Here is a 22,541-nt window from a genome sequence, read left to right on the forward strand (position 1 = left end):
GCCAGGCACCCTTCCCAACATGCAACCTTCTTCCCCACCCCGCACAGCTGGGCGTGGAAGTGCCAGGCAATGAGAGGAGCCACACCAGGCACCATTCCTGGTGACCTACCTTTGTCCCCTTCTTTTTGCACAGCACATGGGATTCAATCCCTGTCACATGCCCTGCAAATGATAGGCATCTTCACCAGGAACTCAGTTTCAGGTCTACTGGAAAGCAGGCAAGAGTCCAGAGAGGTAAACCCATTTCGATTCCCACACCCTGGCAGATTCCTTGAACATCCTTGTTGTTTAAACCTTGTCGTGTCCGACCCATCGCGACCCCATGGACAACATTCCTCCAGGCCTTCCTGTCCTCCACCATCCCCCGGAGTCCACCTAAGTCAGGCATGACTGGACATAATGTCAAGAGGAAACCTTTACCTTTACCTAATATGACCAAGGGGTTGGAGCAGTTCCCCCATGAGCAAAGCTTGCACCATCTGGATGAGCAGTGCCTGGCAACAGTGACGCGTGCTCTGGTAACTTCCTGTTTGGATTACTGCAATGCGCTCTATGTGGGGCTGCCCTTGAAGACGGTCCAGATACTTCAATTGGTCCAGAATAGAGCTGCCAGGTTATTAACGGGGACCAGCAGATACTCCCATACCACACTGGTTCCCTACCACCTGTGCTGGCTGCCAAGTGAAGTCCAGGCCCAATTTAAGGTGCTGGTAATAACCTATAAGGGACTGCAGGTGGTGCAGTGGTTTAAACCGCTGTGCTGCTGGGATGGTTGATCAAAAGGTCACTGGTTCAAATCTGCACAACGGGGTGAGTTCCCATTGCTCCGTCCCAGCTCCTGCCAACCTTGCAGCTCGAAAGCATGCAAATGCAAGTAGATAAAAAGGTACCACTTCAGTGGGCAGGTAACAGCGTTCCATGCACTTCGGTGTTTGGTCATGCCGGCCACATGACCAGGGAGACTGTATGCGGACAAACATTGGCTCCCTCGCTCAGGAAACGGAGATGAGCACCGCCACCGAGAGTCAGGCATGACTGGACTTCACGTCAAGGAGAAACGTTTACCTTTTATTTAATGCAGAGCTGTAGAAAGGATGGAAAGGTGAATCCTGTGGAATGGCTTTTTGGGACTTCACTGTATTTACACACCATGATTGAAGAACCAATGTCTTCCCAGTCAGACTATTTATCAGGTGGACAACCGGCATTCAGAACTCTAGATAACAATAAATGTGTGTGTGTGACTTTGCAGCACTCTTGAGTTCAATTGTAAAAGCAGGAAGGCCTTTTCAACTGATTGGCAAAGTCGTTGACAAGGGCCAACGGAGCCTTCATGGCTTTCGTAACCGAGCCCGTGGATATTAACAGATGGCTCTGCATTTAGGACTGACAGAACAGAACAAAACTTGCATTGTGTGTGTGTGTGTATGTCTTTGTGTGTAAGAGGAAAAAAGAAACTCATGCCTGAGTAAATTGCAGCGAAATCATGAAATCATGCACTCATGAAAGGTTAGAAGCCCCTTCTCCTTCATCCCCAGTGAAATCAAAACAGCACTACTCCATTCAAATCTCTCCCTGCATTTTTCCTCTCAAGTGAACAGCTTAATCGCTACTGGAGCAGAGCAATGGACAGGCAGGTGACCTGTGTCTGTGCTATGGATGTCAGAAAAGTCCGCAACAGATTCAACAGAGTCTGGATTTCTCAGAGTCTATCCTGCAGATTCCTTGGCAGACCAGTTTTCCCAAATCATGCAGAATCTATTGGGCTTGCAGGCTGATTTTGGGAATTTTTGGTGCAAATATAGCTATGAAACATATTTTAAAAAGTTAAAAAGTACAACTCCCTTCCACAGGGCCAAGCATGAAAATATGTGTTAGACGGTATGCATTTTTGGCCATTCATAATTCAGCTGCTTTGGGGGATGTGGTTAGTCATAAAATAGATAACTAAAAGAAAATGAACTTGCCCAATAAATTAGGTTTGAGGAAGAGGAGGGAGGCTGAGCTCTAAAAACATAAGGATCTTTTTGAACCTGAATAAAAATAGTGCTTGCTTTGCAGCATGGCAATCTCCTCATTTATAAGAGATTGTGTGTGTGCTTGCCCATGTATAATTTTAATAAAGGCTTTCCTCTGTGTGATTCTATTTTAAAACAACTTATCTTGGTGTGGTTTTTTAAATAAATATATTGCACTGGGAACCATTTGATTTTCTAGCCTAGCTTCATCCATGTGCTGGATTGCTTGGGAGAGCGATATCTCACCTGGTTGTGTAAGGATGCACTGCAGGGGCAGCGGGAGTGACTCGGCTTCCTCACATATGAAGGCCATAGTCTGTATTCACCCACATGCAGGTTGCATGATATTAAAATGCACTGAGTTGTGGTGGAGCCGCCTTTGAGGAATACAGACCTGCCTGGCACTGATTAGAAGAGCAGCGGGAGCCATGTGCCACAGTTATCATCAGAGATGGGCATCATCGCCCTTCCAACTAATTCAGGGTGCTAATGCAGCCAATACGTTTCTGGGTTTGCAATGTGATCCATGGAACAAAAGCAATGCGGATGATTTACGAATGTGCATAAAAGGCATATTTTTGTAAATCGATGAGAGAAGAATATACCTATGTCAAAGATGAACACAGTGGTATTAATGCACATGGAGAATATGTAAAACATGTACGTGGATTTTCATGTGAAAAGGAAAAAAATATATAATCTGAGATGGACATGAGGCAGAATTATTTATTTATTTCTATACTGTCCATCGTTGCAGTTCTCTGGGCCGTTTACAATAAAATAAAAAAACAGAAAATAAAATAATAGAATAGAATAGAGAATTAGAATTCATTTAAATTTTAAAATTTATTAATTTGAAATAGCTTAAAAGAACATTAAAAAGAGAATAAAAAGACCCATCCAAGAATAAACGAAAGGCTCTTGGATAATTGTGCAAGTCCCCAGAATGACCAGGGATGTTTTGGAAGGCCTGCACAAAGAGGATGGTCTTAATCTGGTGCTGAAAAGATGGCAAATTCAGTGCCAGGCAGGCCTCAGCAGGGAGGTTGTTCCAAAATTGGGGGCCACTCCTGAAAAGGCCGTTATCCCAGTTGCCACCCTGTGAGCCTCCCAAGGTGTTGGCCTCTAGAGGAGGGACCCAGAGGCAGAGCTTAGTGTCTGGGTAGGGCAGGGCTGAGAAAAGTGCTCTGGACCCAAGCCGAGTAGGTCTTCGTAGGTTAAGACCAGCATCTTCATTTGGGACCGGAAGATGCAGGCAGTCAATGCAGGTGGGCCAGATCTGGTCTTCTGTGTTCAGGCCTCTGGGCCCCATTTATTTATCTGGCTACCACATTCTGTACTGGCTGCAGCTTCTGAACCATCTTCAAGGGCAGCTCCAAGTAGAGGGCATTGTAGTAACCTAATCTAGAGATTACCAGCACATGGATCACTGAAGCCAGACTATCCCTGTCCAGGTAGGGGCAGAGCCCTGACTGAAAGTCATCCAATCAAACAGGACCAGAGTGTGATCTGGATAAGCCCCACCAATTCCACTGCTGTAACTCTGGAGCCCAAGTCCCAGCAGGTTTTTTTTTTTCCTGGAAGTGCCCAGTAAGTAAATTGCAGTAGGCCTGTGATATTTCCAAGGTGTTCTGGGAATGTAATAAGCCCTGGACAATCTTGCAAAGCTCTGCTGGGCAGCACAGAGAGGGCGAATAGAGGCAGTGTTACTTTGATTCCCTCACTGCCTCTAAATATACCGAATGGTAGACACAGGCCAGGTTTCTGTTGCATTCACAGGGGATTCTGTTCCATCTGCACTTTGTTTTTTTGTTTGTTTGTTTGTTTAGAATTTTTGTATGCCGTCCCATCACATAGCCTCAGGATGGCTTATATAACATAAATAAACAAAATAGAAATAGTGCAAATAAAATCCAGATTCACCCTGGATTCATTCTAACCACCACCTGCTTGCAACTATGGGGTATATTTATTTATTTAAAACTTTTGTATGCCATTCGCTACTTGTAGCATCTCAGGATGGCTTACAAACATTAAAATCAAAAATGAATAAACAATTAATACAAATATAAAACAATATACAGCCAATACAAATAAATTAAATCAAGAGAGGCTGGTTAAAATTATTAAAATACTAATTTTTAAAGTAACACTTAAATAAAAAGGTTTTGACCTGGCGCTGAAAAGAATATAGGCTCAGGGCCAGGTGAACCTCTCCGTGTACCGCAGAACTGTATGAGGCCTACAGCAGAGAGGGTACTTGGGAGAGATCGTGTTGACTGCCCAGGTCATCTCCATATTCCACAGAGCACCCAGGGCTTCAACAGGCATTCCAGCCATGTCAGCCAGAAGAAAAGGAGATCAAGATGAGATTCAGAGAATTGGTGAGCTCAGGTTCTGTGATTTGGGAGATGGACTGAGGTAGAAGACAGGAATTCCTTGTTGCAGAAAAACTTGTATAAGGTAAGAAAATAGTTGGCTGCCTGGAAGAGCACCATCTTCCTAGATTTGCTCATTTGAAACATTTTCACCTTGCCTTGCTGAACAAGTTGAACAAAGTTGAGTCCCAGGGCCACCACCAAAAGTACCTGCGCTTGCCTGCTGCATTCTCATAGCAAGGAAATCCCGAAGGAGGCATTGAAGGATGACCTACACAAGCAAGCAAGCCTATGTGGGCATCAGACAGGCACTTTCTCAAATACAAAAACCCAAGAGTCAGAACAGTACCTGGGAATGGGCCTCCATCCAACTGATTTCCGTTGCAGTTGATGCTGTTCATATCCAATCACGTTTCTCTGCCGTCACCAGAAAGTGAACTTAGGAAGATGCTTTTGAGCCACCTACATCTCTCTCCGCTGCATTTTGTCATTTTGGACTCGCCCATTTTGCAGGGGAACCTCTTTGCTGTAACATTTGCAGTGGCAAAACCTCCCACTGCTGCTGTGGCCATCTGGACCCAGGAAATCAGGTTCCCATCTCCTTCACTAACACAATGGTAAGCTTGGCATTTACTCTAAATGGCATTCCCTAATAAACAAGGAGTGGAGCAAGAGCCCCTGTCAAAGAGATGGATATCTCTCCTCCGAAGGATCATATATAATTGTGGGGAGGGAGGTAATTATAAATGATTATGCAACACCCTCAGGTATGACCTATTTACGAGCTCTTTGGTGCATGTTTTGCTGCTGGGTACAAAGTGCGGTTCAGAAAAGATTTATTTACATCTCCTCTGGAACCAAGCTCTTGTAAAGAAAGAAATTGAATTAGAAGAGGAGCTGATAAAGTGCAGTTAGGAATGTCCATCGGCCCTGTGAGAGCCTAGATAAATAGAACACCCCAACACCCCCGGTTATTGTTCACTATAATAATTGCTGTGCCCTTGGTGATTTCAGTTACCCAGGACAGCGGCAATAAGATTTACCACCTTATTAGATAGACCAGATCGACAGATGATCAAGAGAAACTGATCACGACTAAGAGCTATAGCCAAGCACAAACGCAGCCTATTGAGTGTTACAAGAGGGGAATGGTCGCGTTCGAATGGAAATGCTGCGATGCCAATTTGCAAGGAAGCTGCCTTGTGCTGCTCCTCAACCCTGCAATGGATCTCTTTCGAAAGCCATCCGGTGCTTCCTCAGAAGGGCACGGTGGTTGGCAGGCAAAGGAGGGGAGATGCAAAGTAGCTACAGCAAAATGCAATGACCTTGAAAATGACCAAGGAAAGGAAACACAAATGCATCTGGGACGGAGAGAGATAAGCACCGTTTTGCTCACCTTTTTGAAAGGCAGCATGCTTGGCCCAGAGTACATACTGAAGAAGATTTCCTCTTCTCTCCTAGTCCAGGTAAAGGGGAAAGGAAAAACTCCAGTTTGCGACTGGCCCACTCAGGATGGAAATATTTTTTTTCTAAACTGAGTTCAACCTTAAAAGAAAAATGCATTTGTATAACAGGGCACAGTTCATGTATGTCACACCTTGCTGAGACAAACCTTGCTGGGAGCCAAAATCATTTGACTGCCAAGGAAATGACTTTAGTTCAGTTTTTAAAGTCCCCAGACACTGAGAAGAAATATACTTCCAAGGCAAAGGCTATTGCAACCCACAGTCCCCCAGCATACAAGCAACACAAATGTAACTGCAGTAGGACGAAGGATGAATTGACCCATGTTTTCTCAGATAGTGTCCATCGTTTTGTGTTATTTCCTAGGCTTAAAGCCACAAGAGTGTATATGTGTAAGAAACCTTTGCCACGCAAGCAGTCTTGTGATATTTGCTGCATTCAGGCATGGAGCAGCTCATTGTTGCCTGCGCATGACAGATATTTGCAGATATGACACCCTGGTCAGGAGTAGGCACACGAGGCCGATCGGAAAAGGAGAATGTGGATGCTGTCCCACATCCCCACCCTCAGTTGGTGCTTCTCCCATACCTGCCCTGCCTGTTCGCTTGCTTTCCACATATGCAGGGCTGGCGGTGCCCGTTTCCTTCTGACCCGGAGTCTCCAACATGGTGTGTCTGCTAAGAATGCGACCAGGAACACGTCTGTTGATGCCCAGCAGGTCCCCGCCCCTCTACGTGGTTTATTTGCTTTCTTTAAATTATTGTGTAATTCAAATGAGGAGTTTAGCATCCAGCAAAGCAGAGGCAGGGCTACATGGTGTCCCGTTACGATGGGGCCCCCAGAACTTTGCTCTGCTCCTGGCTCTCTCGGACGGCCTCCCTGCCCCATGAATGGTTTGGTTCCCTCTGTCCCAGCTCTTCTGTTGCCATTTCTGAAAATTCAGCCTGGCCTGCAGCTGCCCTGGGTTGCACTGGCTTCTTGGACCAAGTCAGTATGAGTGGAGCACCAAGGGAAACCCACCTCAGCCTAGCATGTGCCTGTGAGAGCATCACTCCTTGCTCAACTCTGCCAGAAGGTGGTGGCAGCTGCCCCCTTGGGGCAAGGCCAGGAGGGGTCAGTTCCAGGTTTGGGTCACCTTCTTGCCCACCTCAGCAGTCGTGACCCTCCTCAGCAAGCCAGAGCCACTGTGCAGGAGTTCCCAAATCGTCCACCCTTGTCTCCGTTGGGTCGCTCTCCCATGCTGTCATGTGGACATGCTCTGATGAGATTCCCAGGCATGCATGAGCAACTGACCATTTGGGTGGGAGTGGTGGCCATCACAACCGCCTATGCAGTGAATTCCATCATTTAACTGAGCACTGTGTGAAGTCATCCTTCCTTTCTTCTGTCCTAAGCCTCCCAGCCCTCAGCTTCACTGGATGATCCTGGGGCCTTGTATTCCAGGAGAGGAAGAATAATGCCTATGGCTCCGCTTTCTCCAGACCGTGCAGACTGTGGAGTGCTCCGCCATTCTTTAAAATCCAAACGGTAGCTCCAAGTTGACGATTCAATGAGATCTGATCTGTCACAGAAGTAGCTTTCATTTGTGGCAGAGAGAGAGAGAGCGAGCGAGCGAGCGAGCAAGCATTAAGCAACACCCTTTTCAGCTCAGCAATTGAGTCCTGCTGAGAGTCACAAATGCCAGTGATCCTACCTGTTTCTCAAGGCACCTGTTTCTCTGGTGCTTTTGAAGTCATTTTGCTTTAACCCCAGCACCTCCTCCTCCTCCTCCTCCTCCTCCTCCTCCTCCTCCTCCTCCTCCAGGCTGCTGGGTTCCCAAGCAATGCCTGATGTTTGCTGCACACATTGTGGTTTTTGCAAGCCAAATTGCCGCTTCCAGTCAAGAATGGAGCAAAGATCTCCCTTTTTTGGAGGAAATATCAGGAGAGGTGCTGGTACTGATTGCACTTTTTAGAAAAATGATGCTTAAAAAAAAGAGAGAGAAAGAGACATTCTTTTTCTTCCCCTACCCAGAGGGGCTGTTTCCTACAAGCAGGAAGAGGGATCGAGGATCGGGCTTGTGTTCTGACATGAGTCAATAAGAATGAAGCAAATCACGGAGGGATTAAACTTCCATTCCCGTTGTTGAATGGGCCAGGGTGGGTGGAGTAACCCAGCGTGGTCCTGGCAGCATATACATCAAGGTTGAAGACAAGATTCCATGCATGTGCACACGTCTGCATATTTAACATCATACTCCACCGCACTCCCCACGCACGCACACACACACTTATAATGTGCAAGAGGGTGGACTGATGGCTGTGTGCCACTGTGCAAAAGACCCACAGTGCACAATAAAGGCAAAGACATTCTGTGAAGCAACAAAAAGTTTGTATGTTTAGGAAAACAGAGCACCAGCTCCCCTGCTTCCCCTGGCTGGGGACGGCTGGAAGCTGTCAGACATCTGGCTGTCCAAACCTGCCTAAGATTGCATCCTAAGCTTGTTTTTCCTTCTCTGATTTGCTGCTGCAAGGGGCGTACGAGCCCTTGACTGCATCCCTTTATCCTTTGAGCTCAAGAGCTGATGCCTTCATTGCTGTTTAAGGGAGAAGGATGCCCGTGCTTAACTTGAATAAAGGTCCTGCAGATCTTGAGAGCTTCTCAAACTCTACCTCGTGGCTCTGCTATTAAAAGTGAGATGAAGAGCCCTGGCTGAAATGGAACCCAAGGTTCAAGAGTATGCAGGATTCAGCTGCATTTGGGTCACTATTGCTTTGCTTATGGCACGCGCATGCTTCCACCAGCTGCAAGTTATCTGGATTGGTTATGCAAAGCAATGTGAAAATTAACAAGTTAATTTTTGGCTTCAGGCACAATCCAATAGCTGCTTGATGCTGTCAAGACAGTGAAAGGGAAATCCAGAGCCCCAGCTCCAGCCTCTGAAAAGGGCACACCTGGGCTCCAAATTTAGAGCACTGTCCCCATGCTTTGACAACTGGTGTGGTGCTTTCCACGCTGCTTGCAGCTCTGGACTCCCAAGTAAGTTTGCAGGCAGCCATGCAGGATGTGTTGTTAGTTACAAAATGAAACACGGCACGGCTCCAATTCCTCTGCCCCTCATTGCCCAGATGTCTTCCGACTGCTCCCTCTCTACCTTGCCACTCATGGATTCATGGAACATTTTGATATGTTATGATGAATGGGTTGCAGATATTTAATTCTGCAATGCTGGGTGTAGATTAGCTTTGGGCGAAGAATCGGGTTTGTGGGGAAGAATCCACCGGATTTCCTCAGTTCAGCTCCCTGGACTCCAGCCCGCTTTCTCTCTAAGTCTGCCTCCGGGTGTGCTTTGCATGGGCATCCAGCAGGAAGTGAGTCCAGGGGAAACTAGGAGGCCGGGCAGCATACACAGAGCACACTCTGCAAGCAGTGTGCTGCTTCCGCAGATGGTGTTTGCTGGCTTTGTGTACTTCATGCAAGAATAATCCCATGCAAGCAATGATCCACATGAAACAGAGTGAGTCAGAAGGGATCTCCCGGGCCATCTAGTCTGACCCCTGGCTCCAGCCGGCTCCACTCATGACATGCCTGCCACATGCATTCACTGTCTTGATCTCAGCATTCTCTTCCCGGGCAGGTCCAAGCATGGGAAGGAAGCCTGTTGGGCTCAAGAGAGCCATATCCCAGCCAAATCTTGGCATCTCTAGAATAGGTTTTAGAAACGTTAGAACCCAAGAGCCGAACAAAAACAAAACAAAACAAAAGATCTGGAGTGCCAGGAACTAGCAAAAGGAATAAAACTTAGAGCCATCCTGACATTAGGTAGATGTGTTGCCTGCCTCCTCCAGTGATCTGGAGGTCCAGGATTCCAGCCCTGGGCCTGAGTTTCCCAGTCTGGTATGCTTGTCCTGGCTGGTGAGTGGAGCTGTCCACAGCTCTCCCTCTCTGCTTCTTTCCACAGAGGCCAGACACAGCAAAGCATCTTCTGGGCTTGCCCCTTCAGCTTTCTTCTGGTGCTCTTGGTGATCAGGTTAGGAGCCACTTACATAGAAGGAAAACAATAAAAGAAAGGACATCACCTATCAGCCGGATTAATTAATTGCTTTCTACACCACCTGACAGCTAAAGCTCTCCAGGGGGTTTCCGACACCACCCTGTGCCCTGAGACCTTCCTCAGAAATCACTCTTCCCATCCCCCTGTCTCCAATGGACCTTTTTGTTCTTTTCAGTCCCGAGTAATGCTTATCACCCTGAGGGCTCAGAGAGTGGTGATAGAAGTAGACACACAGACAGCCAGTACTGGATGGGCAAATTAAGAGCTCTTTTATTTGCTACAATATAATGGAGAATGACCCTCACTCACTCACACTAACATTCATCCTCTCATGCTCACCAGGAAAACCCCACTTTGAGTTGATTGGTCTCAGATGGAGCAAAGAGAGACCAAACATGGCAGTGCTGGTGAGTCCAGCACACCAAAATTTGCAGAGCCCCTCCCTTTTATACCTTACCTGAGCTCTTTGTTCGAACTCTTTGTTCTTAGAATAGAACTCACTGTCCAGTTTCATCCAGTTCATTGTTTCACTTGTACTTCCTCTGGAATGCTCTTATCCCTTGCTTTCCCTGTAAGACATCCTTGGAACACAGTGCCAAGCACGGTGATCTTACAATCTGCCAGCATTTCTCTGCTTTTCATCTAGGAACTCAGAGTCCATTTTATTCCCATCATGCCCCTTACCGTTCTTCAGGTTTTCCTACTTTCTTCACCTAAAATAGGCCAATTCATCCATCCATTCACTCACCACACACCCAACTTTTGGGTCCAGTTTCTTTTTGCCCTCCCCCTGCTAACAAGTGTTTGGAAATGAATAGATAGAAACATTTGGCATGGTGCTAGTTCTTATGTTCTTTCAAATTATCTCCAAGGTGGTAATCTGTACAGTAGATGAATTCTGTGCTTTCCAATCACATCATGGCGCAAAAACATAGATCCAGCAACAAAAGATCTGTTTAGCTACTTTTGCAAATGTACTTCAACACATCTCAGCGCTATGAAGAGGGAACCGCTTCTGCAGAGCACTGATGATCAGACATTCGCTGTGATTATTTTTAATGCTATCATTTCTGTTTTTCTCAAGAGGCCTTTTTCAAATGTCATATCTATCCTGAGTCTTTTAGCATGTTTTTTTAAAATGTTTTAAGCGAGCTATAAACTCAGCAGTCTCTTCTGAGAGCACCAAAAGTATTCCCCCCATTGCAGGCTGGTGTACCATGAGATGTGGATTACGTAGCAGCGACTCTGTGAAAGAGATTAGACTGAGAATATAGCCCTGTTTAGACAATACAGCTCTGCCTTGAGGGAGAGAGCCAAAATGCTGGGGAGACAATGTTCTACCTTGCATGAGGGAAAGCCTCCATGGCAGCTGCAACAAGGATAACTGGGTTCAGTCAGGAAAGGCCCCTTTCGCCTTGAACCTCAGCAGGTTTATTGAAAGATCACCCCGGCCCCCTGAGGTTACTTCCAGCAGCATGTGCCTGGGTGGTGGTCTGGACTACCAACTACAAGCTTTTAGAGCATGCACAGAGTGTTTTATAGATTCTGAGTCACATGGGTCCAGAAGTTGGGCAGTTGATGGTAAAATAAGGGGAACACAGTCAGAAGAAGGCGAGGGGTGTGCAGAGGGGGCTCAGTAACATGGCATTGGATTGCAGGAGATTAACATAACGATCATGGAATTATTGTGAGTCTTGGTATGCAAATGAGGGTGACTGCAATGCTGTTCACCTGGCAGCCTGACCAGTTCTTATTGATCAGCAAAACAAGAGCCCTGGCAGCTTCTTGGGGAAGCCATCAAGCCCCACTTCTTAAAGTAACAGCAAATGCCAAACAGTAACCTGGTTTGGAATTTTAGGGTGCTTCCTGAGAAAGGAGTGCTGGCATTTTATAACACAAAGACACATAAGCAACCCTTTTCTGCCAGGATTTATCTGAATTTTCCTAACATGTCCAATGAAATAGAAAAGACTCCCCACCATGGGCATGACCTCTTGAAGAGCACTGCAGCACACTAGTCCTTAGTTTGGGTGAATAGAGTTTCTGCAGCACCACTGAGTGGTGGTCCTTTCCTGAGGTCATTGGACACAGACTGGAGGAACCGAAGTGTAAAACTTCCTGGAAGTTGCAGAAGCCCTATTCAGAAAGCACAATTCTGTGCTGATGAAAGCTGGAGGAGGAGGAGGAAGGGAGAATAAAAATGTTAGTTGCTACTCCTCTGCTCATACTCCTTATCTGAAAATTAGATGGAGCATTAGCATAGCTTGGGGGTGTTTTTCCCAGAGGAGGAACTAGGAAAGAAAAACATTGCAGATGGGGAGGGGGAGCGAGGACACTGCTGCCAGATTTTATATTAAAGGACACACAAAAGCATATCTTTTTATTTGAGGATTTCTTTGGACTTTCCCAACAGGAGCAAAGAAGAATGCATTTGAGTATCCGTTAGCAGGGAAATCTGCAAGCACGGAGCCCCCACAGAAACATCCATGTCTCTCCTGCCCAGCAGTCTAATCAGCCTCAATGCTGGGCCTGGGAAAAGAGCTCCTGAGGATGGGCAGAGTTTCTTGACTGCTACTGAAAGCCAGAAAAGACAATACTTAGTTCTGAGCTGTCATGAGGCCATTTCTAGAGCTGGCCACACTGACTCATCCAAAATTGGGGAGGCAGGAATCCAGATGATAGTCATTGTCCGTGGATGCTTGAGAGAACCATGCAACTCCTTTCTGGGCTGAACTTGTTGCTGTTGTTAGGCATCAGGCTCTTCTCCAGGGAGTCCTTCCTTCTCATTAGGTGGCCAAAGTCTTTGAGTTTCATCTTCAGGATCTGGCCTTCTAAGGAGCAGTCAGGGTTGATCTCCTCTAGGACTGACCGGTTTGATCGCCTTGCTATCCAAGGGACTCACAGGAGTCTCCTCCAGCACCACAATTCAAAGGCCTCAGTTCTTCAATGCTCAGCCTTCCTTATGGTCCAGCTTTTACAGCCATGCATTGCAACTGGGAATACCACAGCCTTGACTATGCGCACTTTTGTTGGCAGGGTGATGTCTCTGCTTCTTAGTATGCTATCTAGATTTGCCATAGCTTTCCTTCCCAGGAGCAAGCATCTTTTAATTTCTTGACTGCAGTCCCCATCTGCGGTGATCTTGTAGCCCAGGAAAATGAAATCTGTCACTACCTCATTTCTTCCCCATCTATTTGCCTGGAAGTGAGAGGACCGGATGCCATGATCTTAGTTTTCTTAATGTTGAGTTTCAAGCAGACTTTTGCACTCTCCTCCTTCACCCACATCAGGAGGCTCTTTAGTTCATCTTCACTTTCTGCCATTATTACACAGCTTTGTTTCCTAATTGATTTCCAAATTTAAAAACTGAGTAGACCCATGTTCATTCTCAACTCTCTCAAACAGTTAAGTTATTCTAGGGGGCAGAAGCATCCCTGAGGGGGAAATTGGGTTGCTAGAACTGGACTTGGTAGAGGCTTGTTTCGAAGCAGTCCTGGGATTTTTCTGGAAGGCTCAAAATCTAGAGGTGACATGTGTCAGTCCCAATTATCACCCATGGAATGTATGATGAAGCGGCATCCTGTGGTGTGAACAGAACCAGTTATCCCATGCAGAATGAGAGTTGTAGCAAGCCTTAGATCACCCTTCTCCTCGGGACATGTTTCCACTCTACAGCATTTGTCAGGCCCCAAAGCTTTCCGCATCCAAGGGAAACTGTTGACAGATGTGTGTACGGTGAATGGTCAGTTTTCAGTGCTCACAACTGCTCTGTGGAAGTGGCTTGATTTCCTCTAAAAATAAACATTATTTTTCTTTAAAAAGAAAAAAAATGAGCACAAAAACACAGGCAATGCATTTTAATGTCCCTGGAAAACTGCTCAAAGCCCCTCGAAGCTGGGATGAAGCAGCGGGTTGGATGAGGTCAAAAAGCTGAGTCTGACCCCTGGACAGCAAAGAGGGTTGACACTTAGTGGCTCTCGTATCTAGCAACTAGTTGACTTGCCCAGTGCAGCAAAGTGTATGTGAGAAATCTGCAATGGATGCAAACATGTTTGGCGTTCTGTGATGCCAGTCCACCAGTGTGTACCAGAATGGGAATACCGTGGTGATACTTAATACCTTCCAGCTGAAATGCAATGGAATTCTATTCAAGAGTCTGTACTAGTAAGGTGATCTGGTCCCCTGTAGTTATTCTACCTGATATCTTTTTAAAAATAATATTAAGTTGTTCATAAATAATGCTAAATAAATACAATTTGTTTTATGTTTATTTTCAACTGTTCTTTTTCATGATCATGTTAACATTAAGTGTGAAAGTAATGAAATAGGGCTGAAATAGTAATGAATGAAATGAAATTTTATACATTCAATTGGACAACCATTTTAAAGATTCTACACTGGCTTCTGAAGCAGGGATATTCCAGGGGTATTCCAGTCCTTGCACTACAATTCCCATTAGCCACATCCAGCATGGAGGGCAATAGGTTCTTCATCCCTTCCCAACACTATTAACAATTGTGGAAGACTATACACATACACTTGGAGATAAGCTCCATTGAGTTCAATGGGTCAACTTCTGGACACATCTGTGTAGAAGTGCAGTCTAATTATTCTCCGTCTTGAAAAAAATTCCATCAGAACATTTTACTGTATCTGACTCACTCCAATTTTTCTCCAGTAGAATAAGAAAAGGGCAGGCTAAAGCCCTTAAACTGTATTCAGACAGGCATTTCAACTGTATTCTGGGACAATCATAACATTAAAGATTGCTGCAACTCTCTAAAGCTCTCCTGGCAGAAGGCGTATCCCCATAATTAAGGTTCCAGTCCCGGGCACACTTAACTGGGACTAAGTCCCACTGAACACAGCAAGACATTTCTCAAACTTTATTGCATAGAATTGCAGTGTTAATGATCTCTTTATGCCCGCTTCTATTTATTCAGAAATAACTCTCCACTGCGTCTCCACATTAGATCACTTATCTGGAAGCCTTATTAAAAAATTCAGCTGATTGTCATTATATCGGGGGTGGAACAAAAAGTGTAGCTCATCTGGCACGGAGGCAAAAGACCAAAGGGAAGTCAGCAGGAAATAAAAATCGATATTATTTGATCATTGGCAAAGCAGAACGGACGATTCCTTTCCCTTTGGTACCTTGACAGAGCTCTTAAATGCAAAGTTGAAGCCGAAAAGCAAGAGATATCAATATGAACTCATTTCACTCTGTGAACAGCAGTCAAGCCTCATCTTTCCTAGTCCCAGGGCTCTGGAGCAGAGGGGTCCGATTCTGTTCAACCCAAGGATGAATCCAGCTTCAAAGAAGCTCTCAAGGACTTCAGGCGATGGGCAAGGGACTAAAGCAAAATTGCAGATTGCAGCTACTGATCATATGCAGTGATCTGCTGACAATTTGCAGATTTGGGGTCAGCCTCAGCTCTGCTGTGCAGTGATTTGCAGACTTGTGATTTGTGCAAAAGTGTCTGTGCTTGTTCATGCAAATTTTCCTTTGCACTTCCCAAAATGTTCAACACCCCCTTAATGTGGAAATTCTACATTTTAATTGGCTAAATTTGCACAAAAATATGCAAGAGGAGGAGGAGGAGGAGGTCTGCAAGCTCAGCAGAATCGGTCTGATATGGGGAAATTGTTCCGGTCCAGCATCTACTGGCTGCACTCTGAGAAATCCAGACTGATTTGAGACCCTTTTGTGGATTTCTCTGACTTCCTCACTGACAGCTCTTACAGCCACTGAATTTGCAACCAAGCAATCTGAAGTCAAATAGTCCAAGAACAACTGGATTAATATTCTCAGTTTATTGGCTCTCATCCAATCCAAGCCCAGACACCAGTTCAGGATGGTCACTGCTTCACCTGGATTAGATGAATAAAAAAGGTAGAGCGGAGTGTTCTCAGCATATTGGTGACTTCTCAGCTTACACCTCCAGATAACCTCCTAGCAGTTTCCAGTAGATGCTAAATAGCAGAGGAATAAATAGAGCCCTGTGGTACCCCGTGGCATAACAAAAGACGTGAGCCTCACTTTTCCCACAAGAATCTCCACGGCTGCTTTGTACCAAGCTTCTGAGATCCAAAAAGAGTTGTGCAAACTGTGCTTTGGATGATAGTGAGCATTATCCTTACACCTTGTCTCAAGAGTCCATTTTATCCCATGAGATTCTGTAGAGACACAGGTGGGGAAGGCTGCCAAGAATCAGAGGGTTGTCCTGGATGACTTCAGAGGGACTTTCTCTAAATAGATTAAATGGAATTCCTCCATTGGAACTATAGAAACATGGAAATACTTACCAGATTACTAATGAGATCCCATCCACCCACCCCATGATGGTATCATTATATCGGTCAACTGGGCAAATAACCTGGACTGGAAATACAGCCCAATCCTGAAACATCCCCATCCACCAGACAGTCTTGGGTACCACCTGGAAGTTACCTTTCACGTCCCAGATCCAAGCCATGGCTTGCTTTCTTCCACCTCACCCCAAATCTGGCCAGTGAAACCTCTGTACCCTTATCTTAAAAGTCCAAGCTTCTGCCTTTTGAGACCACCTCACCCAGAATGCCTTGCTGTGTGATAGGACCCCTGAGGAGAGGAGGATAACTGTGGTGCAGCTCTCCAGATTGACATGGAGGTCAATGCTAACAGGTCTCAGGTCTCTGGAGCAGTTTCTCAGCTACCTTCTGCCTTACTCTTTCGATTACACCAATAATCATCAGGCCAGAGCTAGGTGCTGAAAAGTTCAGACTGGGATTCAGTCAGAAGATCATGATGATGAAGAAGAAGAGGAGGAGGAACATAATTGCATATGCTAACTAACATACACCTTAATGTTTCCTTATGGCTTTGGAAAACCCTGTCTCCTATGGAGATCTTTCATGGTAAAAAGGATGTAATGAAAACAGAGAGGATGACATTGGGTTTCAGGGGAAAAAATCTGGCAGAACATTGCAAAGTTTGTTTGGGAGGGGGCAGTAGGAGGCCCATCACATATGGGCAAAAATCCCCCAATCCGGGGGTGTCAGGTGCAGCAGAGGCCCTGGTCCTTAATCTCAACAAGTGCCCATGGACTGGGTGGGTCAGAGGGCCTCTTGGAAATTTGGGGGCCCACCAGAAAGATGGTCTCCTTTTACACTTCCTCCCATGCCAGACTCTGCCAGAGCATCACCAATATCATTAGAGGTAATGCCAGCAAAAGATGCTACCCATGTCTTCCCCCCCTTCCATTCCATCTCCTGATTGCCTTCTTGGCAAAGCCGAATACTCCCAATTTCCTCTGTCCAGCTCTGTTCTAGGAGTGGACTGTCAGAGCAAGAATACTTGTCCACGGGCTAGGGGGTGGATGCTGCAACCAAGCCATGCTTATCTTTTCTAAAATGTGTATGCTAGAAGACTTTGGACCCAGACGACTGTTATTATTCCCCACTTTAGAGATGGGAATCCCTCCAGGGCTGGAGCCTAGTTCAGAGCTGCTCCATGTGCCCAGCACCTCAGGTCAACATTCAGTATTCCCACATTGAAAATGATTGTGGCATAGTGGTTAGAACATTGGACTGGGGACCAGGGAGATCCAGATTCAGCTACGAAGCTTTCGGCCAGTTAGTCATTCTCTGCCTAACCACCTCACAGGGTTGCTGTTGAGAGGATAAAAATAAGAGAACTTTGTAAGCTATCATAGTTTCTTGCAAAAGGACAAAAACATGGGAAAGAAATTCAATGAAGCAACAACGATGTATATTTGTACTCTTGCAAGTTCATATATGTATGTGAAGCAAATGACAGAGTTACAGTTTGCACATGCAAGGAGAGAGTACAAAATACAGTGACCTAACACTTGCTAAGAAACATTCACTGGGACAGGACTGTAGTTCTTCAAAATTTACAGGAGAGGGATCTCTTGTTTTAGAGAAGTGAGGCATCAAACCGTCCCTAAACAGAGAGAGCTCCAAGCTTCTCACCTGAAAGCTGCCTCGGTGGCTAAGGGATCAAGCTGAGAAATAGTAAGCCCTCCGTTGTGGCCCATGCCTCTGCCAGAAAACCCAATAGGTAGTCCTGAGCAAGTTGCATTCCATCTTTCTTAGGCGTCTCCATCTACAGTGCAGAGAGAATTAGACTGATCAACTCTGCAGGTTTGTTGTAAGGCACACGAAAATCACACACACAAGTAAACTCTCCCCATTCTGAGATTTGGTAGGCAAAGCAGTGCTGCTGTGAACAAGCCCCCCTCCCCCATCACGTCCCCATGACATCCCCATCAGTGGACTGAACTGTGCACTCTCCTGAACATTTCTCCCAGCGCCACTTTTGTTGCTTCTCCAGCCAGTTTTCCAGGGCTTTAGCCTGTTGATGGTGCATTTAATGGTCTTCCTGTGAGCAGAGAAGCACAAAGCTTTGCAGGCAAGCCTAATTAACATCTCCGTGTGGATTAATTTCTCTTTTCTGCCTCAGGGCCTTTCTACAACCAGACCGTGAGTTCCCCTTGCATGCAACTTTCGGCTGAAGGCAGCTGTGTCTTGCTGAAGCTCCTAGAGGTGGCTTATGGAGGCTTTCTCTCCAACATCTGGTGTTTCGTTGTCTTTCAACAGCCACAATCAAGAAAAGAAGTAAATACTTCTTCTTTGAATGCCTCCAAGATGCCTGCACTGGACTGAAAATGATACAGTGCCGTGGTCAGATGATGATGTCACCCTGTTGTTAAAAAAATGCAAGACATTCTTTGGAGAACTAGGGTGACCCCATGGTTAAAAGTCTAAGGTTCAAATCAGCAAATTCCTTGTTGAAATTTTTCATCTGCTCTGCCCTTGGAAAGGTCTTGGGCAAAGCGCTCTCCCTCCGCCCCATCTGCAAGCAGTATGGAATAGTTGATCATACCAACCTACCTTACAAGGATATCGTAAAGTTCGCAACAGGATAATCTTTGAGGAATGTGTTGGACACTCAGAAGTGCTATATAAATCATTACTACTCATAATCAATGTTGTGGTTATTGCTGCTTTGCTGCGGAGCCTAAGAATCTCTACTCTGAAACTGGAAGTTCATCATTGGTGAGCTCTGTCATGGGTTCAGCTCACCTCTAGGTGGCACCGCACAACAGCCAAGTCACACGCTCACTACAGCAGCAAAATGTTTTCGTTTGCTTAATAGATAATACTCCATATTTATTTATTTTTATTATTTCAGTGATGCCCAATAACCAACACTCTTTTGGTGGTTCATTTACCCATTCTGTTGAAAAAGGGGGAGAAAAACTTGAGCAACTTTGTTATTTCAGAGTTGCTTTAAAGGTGAGTTCCAGAGGAAGGATGGACATAATTTTTCGGTGCCAGGCTAAGACCTTTTTATTTAACACTTATTTTAAGTGTTAATTTATTATGAAGAATTTTTAAAAATGTTAAGCCGAGATGCACCGGGTTTTAATATTTTTAGTGTATAAATTTTTATATGATTTTGTTTGTTTTTGTTTATGTTGTGAGCCGCCCCGAGGCTTTGTTGCGATGGGAGCGGCATAGAAATGTTTTGAATAAATAAATAAATAAATAAATAAATAAATAATAGAAATATATAAAATTATGGCTGATATAGTGGACATAGATATATGGGAGATTTTCCCTGTCTCTAATAATAGCATGATGTATCTTGAGGATGCGCATTGTTTCTAAAGCTCTTCTTTATCAGCATCAGCCTTATCATAACAGAGCATAACTATTTTTAAGCTTGTGTAACCCACCCTGCAGATTCTGCATCCACTTCCACTGTGAGGGGAAAAATGAATCTCCTTGAATAATTGCTATCCATTCCAGGCCCAATCATTAAGCCAGTGAGGCAGACAAAGGGATGCCAAGGAAGGTGTGCTGAGGTGTGATGATCTAATAGAAGACTGAGGGTCTGAGGAAAGAAGTCACACCCATGACAGTTTCTTCTTACATAAGCCATTTTGCTAGAAAACCTCTCTGTCCTGTTTCTGTAAATATTTCTGCCTTCCCACATGCACAAGCCAGAGAGGCATAGATCCATGCAATATGTCTAACTGGAACTGGGACAGAACTTCTTGCAAGACACTTCCCCAAGAAGCATTTTGTGACTTTTTCCCACCTAACTTTAGCCCCGAAAAAGGGCCACTTTGCAGAATTTCCCTTGAATATTCTCCATCATTGCTATTTTTCTTTCCTTGTTTGCAGTGACCTTTGCACCAGGACCAGCTAGTGTGGCAGGGTTGGAGCAGGGGCAGTTGCTCTCCCAGGAGACAATTTATGGACACAGTAGCTGTAAAATAAATACATAAAGTAATAATTTTTCTGCTAGAGAGACAACCGCTCCACTCGTCCACCTTGGATCCAGACCTGCGGTATATCACCACACAGAGACTCATGCTCAGGCCCTGCTGGGTCTGAGAAAGCACATCATCTGGAGGGCAAACAATGTCCTTGGCAACTTTTCATTCCCCCTTGCTTTGGGACCCTCCCTCGTTTCCCTCTTACGATTTCCTGCAATGTCGGGGGCTGTTTTTCCCGCAATATGATTTCCTGCCATTTTGTTTCAGTGTTTGCTTTTTAAAGGCTTCTGTATCTACTACCTTTTGTTTTACCTGATGTTTCAGAAACTGACTTAGGGACTGAAAAGCTGTATGTTTTGTTTATGTATGTCATTTGTGTGTGTGTGTGTGTGTGTGTATGTATCAACAGATAGATGATAGAAAATCTGCCAAAGAGCTGAGTTCCCCTTAATCTGAGAAAAAAATAATCTCATCCTTTGCCCTTTTCCTTGCGCACGCGCGCGCGCGCGCGCTCTCTCTCTCCCTCTCTCTCTCTCTCTCTCTCTCTCTCTCTCTCTCTCTCTCTCTCTCTCGTTCTTGTATCTCACCCTTTACAGTGTCCCATTGTGGGAGCAATGGGATCTTCAAATGACACACACAGCTATTCAAGATCAGAAAAGCAGGGGATGGGATTTCAATCTCTAGCAACCCAATCTGGCCCATGAGCCTGCTCCTGCCCATACTGGATCCGCCTAAAGTGCTCCTTCTCAGAAGAATGGCATATGGGCAGTGGGAAGGGGGCACGGCCAGCTGCTGCAATCTGACACCCCACACACACGCCCATGAATGCAGTTGGGATGTTTGACCCTCCTGACTAGCTTTCAGGTTCCCGCAATGCTTGATCGCCTCACCCTAAATGTTCAAGATTTATATGACAAAACCGAAATGCCATTTCATTGTGGCTTGTAGAAACATTGCATCACTTCCATTTTGCTTCTAAAGCACTTTCAGGAAAAAAAAAGGGGGGGGGGAGTGAAAGGTTTGAGCCATATTGTGTCTAACAGGAGTGCTTCCGGGATCTATGAGGATCTCCTTGGGGCATTGCAGGATGGTTTATTATCCATTATCTCTAACACAAAGATAATGAAAGTGGTTCTATTGTGCTAAATCCAAAACCCCTAGGAATACCGGGATTTGGCAGCCCAGATATATCTCACTTAGTTTTCACTGTGTAAACCCATCACAAATTGTACAGCAGACAGTCTGTTGGTTAAATAAGTCTACAAAGAGAGATGATGAGTCCTTCATTTATCTTCATTGAAACGGTGCCAGCTGCTGCGGTGTTGATAAAATGAATGTAGCCCCTGTCCTCCATCTTTCTGCGATCCTTTCCTCCTTCCCTTGCCGATTCTCTGAAGTTTGATTAGATCTTCCATGATTAGATTTCTGTGTGGAGTCCCTTTGCGAAATTAAGAGGAAACTAAGGAAACGGGTCCTGGATAGCAGAAGGAAGGAAATGGTGTGGGTGGCTGTGGGGGGAGAGAATATTCAGTGACAGATAGCAGCCAAAGCAAATCTCCAACCAGAACGAAAATGTTACTCCTAGGAGCTGAATCCATTCAGCCTTGAGCTGATGTAGTAAGGGCTAGTTTCAACGGAGCTTTTATGGCAGGGAGACTTCCAGAAGCTCTCAGTGACACAGGACTCTTAGCACAGGGGTTTTCAGCTGGGCAACAGCTCCTCAGCTCTTGGGGGACTGGATGGTGCCATATGGTCTCCTGGGAATTCTAGGAAGCTTTGCTGGCTGAAAGACCCTGTGCTAAGAGTCCCATGACGCTGTCATAGGGCAGGGAGCATTTTTATGTATTTATTGATGTATTTGTTTCAGTAAAATGCCACCTCCTGTACTTACAAGGTACCCCCTGTCCCAATGAGAACTTTCTTTGAAATTCTGCTGTTCCTCAACTTCTTTAATGGAAGAATTCATCTTGCACTCTGTCTTCCCCCCTGTGAATTCCTCACACTTTGAATTTCTCAGCTCTAGTATTTAGATGGATGAATGTTGGAGGGTTCCATGGGATTCCTTGCGGAAACGTCGACTCACATTCTGCTGGTGTGGGTGATCAGTGTGAACTTCCTTTGGGCTGAATGCAGGCTTGGTCCTTCTTAGAGAAGACCCATGGAAAACAAGCTAGTCATGGCTCCCCGAAAGCCCATTGATTCTGGTAGGTCTACTCTAATTCACCTAAGTTTGGTTGCATTCCTATATGCTCGATTTACTTTCCCTCACATTAGATGAAGATGGAAAAGGGTTCCCCTAATCGCCAATCACATTCCCACATATAAATGTGCAGTTCTCAAATACCAGAAGAATAACCTG

Source organism: Varanus komodoensis, unplaced genomic scaffold (genome assembly GCF_004798865.1).
Source record: "Varanus komodoensis strain SLA01 unplaced genomic scaffold, ASM479886v1 scaffold75, whole genome shotgun sequence".
Lineage (NCBI taxonomy): Eukaryota > Metazoa > Chordata > Lepidosauria > Squamata > Varanidae > Varanus > Varanus komodoensis.